Source organism: Heptranchias perlo, chromosome 28 (assembly GCF_035084215.1).
Source record: "Heptranchias perlo isolate sHepPer1 chromosome 28, sHepPer1.hap1, whole genome shotgun sequence".
Taxonomy (NCBI): domain Eukaryota; kingdom Metazoa; phylum Chordata; class Chondrichthyes; order Hexanchiformes; family Hexanchidae; genus Heptranchias; species Heptranchias perlo.
The window spans coordinates 453,517-460,503 of record NC_090352.1 but is presented as its reverse complement, the minus strand read 5'-3'; positions in this window follow the sequence as shown (position 1 = coordinate 460,503).

Sequence of the window (6,987 nt, the reverse complement as noted above, 5' to 3'; positions counted from 1 at the left end):
GTAAACATTAGTCCCTTAGAGGATGAGACTGGGGAAATAATAATGGAAAACAAGGAAATGGCAGAGGAATTGAACAGATATTTTGTATCTGTCTTCATAGTAGAAGACACTAATAATATACCAATAATAGTAGAAAATCAAGGGGCAAAGGGGAGAAAGGAACTAAAAACAATCACGATCACTAGAGAAAAAGTACTAGGTAAACTAATGGGTCTAAAGGCTGACAAGTCCCCTGGACCTGATGGCTTGCATCCGAGGGTCTTAAAGGAAGTGGCTACAGAGATAGTGGATGCATTGGTTATAATCTTCCAGAATTCACTAGATTCTGGAAAGGTCCCAGCGGATTGGAAAACCACAAACGTAACACCCCTATTCAAGAAAGGAGTGAGACAGAAAGCAGGTAACTATAGACCAGTTAGCCTAACATCTGTCATTGGGAAAATGCTAGAATCCATTATTAAAGAAGTAGTAGCAGGACATTTGGAGACTCAATACATTCAAGGAGAGTCAACATGGTTTTATGAAGGGGAAATCGTGTCTGACAAATTTATTAGAGTTCTTTGAGGAAGTAACAGGCAGGGTGGATAAAGGGGAACTAATGGATGCAGTATACTTGGATTTCTAGAAGGCATTCGATAAGGTGCCACATAAAAGATTACTGCACAAAATAAGAGCTCATGGTGTTGGGGGTAATAAACTGGCATGGATAGAGGATTGGCTAACTAACAGAAAACAAAGAGTCGGGATAAAGGGGTCATTTTCAAAATGGCAATCTGTAACTAGTGGGGTGCCGCAGGGCTCAGTGCTGGGGCCTCAACTATTTACAATATATATCAATGACTTGGATGAAGGAACAGAGTGTCTTGTGGCCAAATTTGCTGATGCAAAGGGATATTGACAGGTTAAGTGAATGGGCAAAAATTTGGCAGATGGAATATAATGTTGGAAAATGTGAAGTCATCCACTTTGGGAGGAACAATAAAAAAGCAAAATAATATTTGAATGGAGAAATACTACAAAATGCTGCAGTACAGAGGGATCTGGGTGTCCTCGTACATGAAACACAAAAAATCAACATACAGGTGCAGCAGGTAATCCGGAAGGCAAACGGAATATTGGCCTTTATTTCTAGGGGGATAGAGTATAAAAGCAGGGAAGTCATGCTACAACTGTACAGGGTGCTGGTGAGACCACACCTGGAGTACTGCGTACAGTTCTGGTGCCCTTATTTAAGGAAGGACATACTTGCATTGGAGGCAGTTCAGAGAAGGTTCATTAAGTTGATTCCGGGTGTGGAAGGGTTGTTTTATGAGGAAAGATTGAGCAGGTTGGGTCTATACTCATTGGAGTTTAAAAGAATGAGAGGAGATCTTATTGAAACATACAAGATTCTGAGGGGACTCGATAGGGTAGATGCTGAGAGGATGTTACCCCTCATGGGGGAATCTAAAACTAGGGGGCATAGTCTCAGAATAAGGGGTCGCCCGTTTAAGACGGAAATGAGGAGGAAATTCTTCTCCCAGAGGGTTGTGAATCTTTGGAATTCTTTACCCCAAAAAGCTGTGGAGGCTGAGTCATTGAATACATTCAAGGCTGAGTTAGACAAATTTTTGATCAGCAAGGGAGTCAAAGGATATGGGGAAAAGGCGGGAAAGTGGAGTTGAGGTAAAAATCAGATCAGCCATGATCTCATTAAATGGCGGTGCAGGCTCGAGGGGCTGAATGGCCTACTCCTGCTCCTATCTCTTATAGTGACAGCCAATTTGCGCACAGTAAGATCCCACAAGCAGCAGAGAGACAAATGACCAGATAATCTGTTTTTTGGTGTTGGTTGAGGGATAAATATTGACCAGGACACTCCTGCTCTTGTTTGAATAATGTCGTGGGATCTTTTATATCCACCTGAGAGGACAAAAGATGGTACCTCCGACAGTGCAGCGCTCCCTCAGCACTGCCCCTCCGACAGTGCAGCGCTCCCTCAGCACTGCCCCTCCGACAGTGCAGCGCTCCCTCAGCACTGCCCCTCCGTCAGTGCAGCGCTCCCTCAGTACTGCCCCTCCGACAGTGCAGCGCTCCCTCAGCACTGCCTCTCCTACAGTGCAGCGCTCCCTTAGCACTGCCCCTCCGTCAGTGCAGCGCTCCCTTAGCACTGCCCCTCCGTCAGTGCAGCGCTCCCTCAGCACTGCCCCTCCGTCAGTGCAGCGCTCCCTCAGCACTGCCCCTCCGTCAGTGCAGCGCTCCCTCAGCACTGCCCCTCCGTCAGTGCAGCGCTCCCTCAGCATTGCCCCTCCGTCAGTGCAGCGCTCCCTCAGCACTGCCTCTCCTACAGTGCAGCGCTCCCTCAGCATTGCACTAGAGTGTCTGCCTGGATTATGTGCTCAAGTCTCCGGAGCGGGACTTGAATCCATGACTTTCTGACTCAGAGGCAAGAGTAGGCCATATGGCCCCTTGAGCCTGCTCCGTCATTCCATCAGATCATGTCTGATCTTTGACCTCAACTCCACTTTCCCACCCGATCCCCATATCCATTGATTCCCCTAGAGTCCAAAAATCTCTCGATCTCAGCCTTGAATATATTCAATGACTCAGCATTCACAGCCCTCTGGGGTAGAGAATTCCAAAGATTCACGACCATCTGAGTGAAGAAATTCCTCCTCATCTCAGTCCTAAATGACCAACCCCTTATCCTGAGACTATGTCCTCTAGTTCTAGACTCTCCAGCCAGGGGAATTACCTCTCAGCATCTACCCTGTCAAGCACCCTCAGAATCTTTTATGTTTCAATGAGATCATCTCTCATTCTTCTAAACTCCAGAGAGTATAGGCCCATTCTACTCAATCTCTCCTCATAGGACAACCCTCTCATCCCAGGAATTAATCTAGTGAACCTTTGTTGTATCCCCTCTAAGGCAAGTACATCCTTCCTTAGATAAGGAGATCAAAACTGTACACAGTACCCCAGGTGAGGTCTCACCAATGCCCTGTACAATTGTAGTAAGACGTCCTTATTCTTGTACTCCAACCCCCTTGCAATAAAGGCCAACATGCTATTTGCCTTTCTAATTGCTTGCTGCACCTGCATGCTAACTTTTTGTTTTTCTTGTACCAGGACACCCAAATCTCTCTGGACACCAACATTTAATAGTTTATCATTTAAAAAAATTCTGTTTTTCTATTCTTCCTACCAAAGTGAATAACCTTACATTTCCCCACATCTGCCACCTTCTTGCCCACTCACTTAACCTGTCTATATCCCTTTGCAGACTCTGTGTCCTCCTCACAGCTTACTTCCCCACCTAGCTTTGTATCGTCAGCAAACGTGGATACATTACACTCGGTCCCTTCATCTAAGTTAGATTACACAAATTGGGGTTGTAGTCTCTAGAGTTCAGAAGGTTAAGGGGTGATCTGATCAAAGTTTATAAGATATTAAGGGGAACAGATAGGGTGGATAGAGAGAAACTATTTCCGCTGGTTGGGGATTCTAGGAGTAGGGGGCACAGTCTAAAAATTAGAGCCAGACCTTTCAGGAGTGAGATTAGAAAACATTTCTACACACAAAGGGTTGTAGAAGTTTGGAACTCTCTTCTGCAAACGGCAATTGATACTAGCTCAATTGCTAAATTTAAATCTGAGATAGATAGCTTTTTGCCAACCAAAGGTATTAAGAGATATGGGCCAAAGGCAGGTATATGCAACTGATCCTACAAGGGGGCAGGCAACCTTGGACCTGGTCCTGTGTAATGAGTCAGGATTAATTAATAATGTCCTAGTTAAGGATCCCCTTGGAACGAGCGACCACAACATGGTTGAATTCCATATCCAATTAGAGGGTGAGAAGGTTGATTCTCAAACAAGCGTACTGAGCTTGAATAAAGGAGACTATGATGGTATGAGAGCGGAATTGATTAAAGTGGACTGGGAAAATAGATTAAAGGGTAAGACGGTACATGAGCAGTGGTGTTCATTTAGGGAGTTATTTTACAACTTTCAAAATAAATATATTCCACTGAGGAAAAAAGGGTGTAAAAGAAATGACAGCCACCCGTGGCTAAGTAAAGAAATCAAGGATAGTATCCGACTAAAAACAAGGACATATAAGGTAGCCAAACTTAGTGGGAGGATAGAAGATTGGGAATTCTTCAAAAGACAGCAAAAAGTAACTAAAGGATTGATTAAGAAAGGGAAGTTAGATTATGAAAAGAAATTAGCAAAAAATATAAAAACAGATAGCAAGAGTTTCTATAGTTATATAAAAAGAAAAAGGGTGGCTAAGGCAAACATAGGTCCCTTAGAGGATGAGACCGGGAAATTAATGGTGGGAAACATGGAGATGGCAAAAATGCTGAACAAATATTTTGTTTCAGTCTTTACAGTAGAGGACACTAAGAATATCCCAACACTGGACAAACAGGGGACTCTCGGGGGGGAGGAGCTAAATACGATTAAAATCACTCAAGAGATGGTACTCAGTAAAATAATGGGACTCAAGGCGGATAAATCCCCTGGACCTGATGGCTTCCATCCTAGGGTCTTGAGGGAAGTGGCAGTAGGGATTGTGGATGCTTTGGTGATAGTTTTCCAAAATTCCCTGGACTCAGGAGAGGTCCCGGCAGATTGGAAAACTGCTAATGTAACACCGTTATTTAAAAAGGGTAGTAGGCAGAAGGCTGGAAATTATAGGCCAGTTAGCTTAACATCTGTGGTGGGTAAAATTTTGGAGTCTATTATTAAGGAGACAGTAACGGAACATTTAGATAAGCATAATTTAATAGGACAAAGTCAGCATGGCTTTATGAAGGGGAAGTCATGTCTGACAAATTTGCTTGAGTTCTTCGAGGATATAACGTATAGGGTGGATAAAGGGGAACCAGTGGACGTAGTGTATTTAGACTTCCAGAAGGCATTCGACAAGGTGCCACATAAAAGATTATTACTTAAGATAAAAAATCACGGGATTGGGGGTAATATTCTGGCATGGGTGGAGGATTGGTTATCAAACAGGAAGCAGAGAGTTGGGATAAATGGTTCATTTTCGGACTGGCAACCAGTAACCAGTGGTGTTCCACAGGGGTCGGTGCTGGGTCCCCAACTCTTTACAATCTATATTAACGATTTGGAGGAGGGGACCGAGTGCAACATATCAAAATTTGCAGATGATACAAAGATGGGAGGGAAAGTAGAGAGTGAGAGGAGGACATAAAAAACCTGCAAGGGGATATAGACAGGCTGGGTGAGTGGGCGGAGATTTGGCAGATGCAATATAATATTGGAAAATGTGAGGTTATGCACTTTGGCAGGAAAAATCAGAGAGCAAGTTATTTTCTTAATGGCGAGAGACTGGAAAGTACTGCAGTACAAAGGGATCTGGGGGTCCTAGTGCAAGAAAATCAAAAAGTTGGTATGCAGGTGCAGCAGGTGATCAAGAAGGCCAATGGAATGTTGGCTTTTATTGCTAGGGGGATAGAATATAAAAACAAGGAGGTATTGCTGCAGTTATATAAGGTATTGGTGAGACCGCACCTGGAATACTGCATACAGTTTTGGTCTCCATACTTAAGAAAAGACATACTTGCTCTCGAGGCAGTACAAAGAAGGTTCACTCGGTTAATCCCGGGGATGAGGGGGCGGACATATGAGGAGAGGTTGAGTAGATTGGGACTCTACTCATTTATTAATCTTTATTAATGACTTAGATGAAGGGGCCGAGTGTAATGTATCCAAATTTGCTGATGATATAAAGTATGAGGAGGACACAAAGTCTGCATAAAGGATATAAGACAGGTTAGGTGAATGAGCAAGAAGGTGGCAGATGGAGTATAATGTGGGGAAATGGGAGGTTATTCACTTGGTAGGAAGAATAGAAAAACAGAATTTTTTTAAATGGTGAGAAACTGTTAAATGTTGGTGTTGAGAGAGATCTGGGTGTCCTTGTACAAGAAACACAGAAAATTAACATGCAGCAAGCAATTAGGAAGGCAAATAGCAAGTTGGCCTTTTTTGCAAAGGGGTTGGAGTAAAAGAGTAAGGAAGTCTTGCTGCAATTGTATAGGGCTTTGGTGAGACCTCACCTAGAGTATTATGTACAAAACATAGAAACAAAGAAAATAGGAGCAAAAGTAGGCCATTCAGCCCTTCGGGCCTGCTCCGCCATTCAAAATGATCATGGCTGATCGTCTAACTCAGTACCCTGTTCCTGCTTTTTCCCCATATCCCTTGATCCCTTTAGCATTAAGGTTTTCCTTACCTTGGAGGCAGTACATCAAAGGTTCTCTACATTGATTCCTGGGAATGAGAGGGTTGTCCTATGAGGAGAGATTGAGTAGAATGGGCCTATACTCTCTGGAGTTTAGAAGAATAAGAGATGATCTCATTGAAACATATAAAGTTCTTAGCGAGCTTGACAGGGTAGATGCTGAGAGGCTGTTTCCCCTGGCTGGAGAGTCTCGAACTAGGGGGCAGAGTCTCAGGATAAGGGGCGGGCAGTTTAGGACTGAGATGAGGAGGAATTTCTTCACTCGGAGGGTTGTGACTCTTTGGAATTCTCTCCCCCAGAGGGCTGTGGATGCTGAGTCGTTGAATATATTCAAGGCTGAGATCAATGGATATTTGGACTCTCGGGAATCAAGGGATATGGGGATTGGGCGGGAAAGTGGAGTTGAGGTCAAAGATCAGCCATGATCTGATTGAATGGTGGAGCAGGCTCGAGGGGCCGAATGGCCCACTCCTGCTCCTATTTCTATGATGTGGAGATGCCGGTGATGGACTGGGGTTAACAATTGTAAACAATTTTACATCACCAAGTTATAGTCCAACGATTTTATTTTTAATCCCACAAGCTTTCGGGGGCTTTCCCCTTCCTATTTCTTATGTTCTTATTATCATGTTGTTCAAAAAAAGGCCGGAGGACGGGGAAGGGGGAAGGGGGTGGGGCGAGGATGGACAGTGTGAGGGTGGGCACAAGGTGGGATGTTGGGTGAGAGTCCGA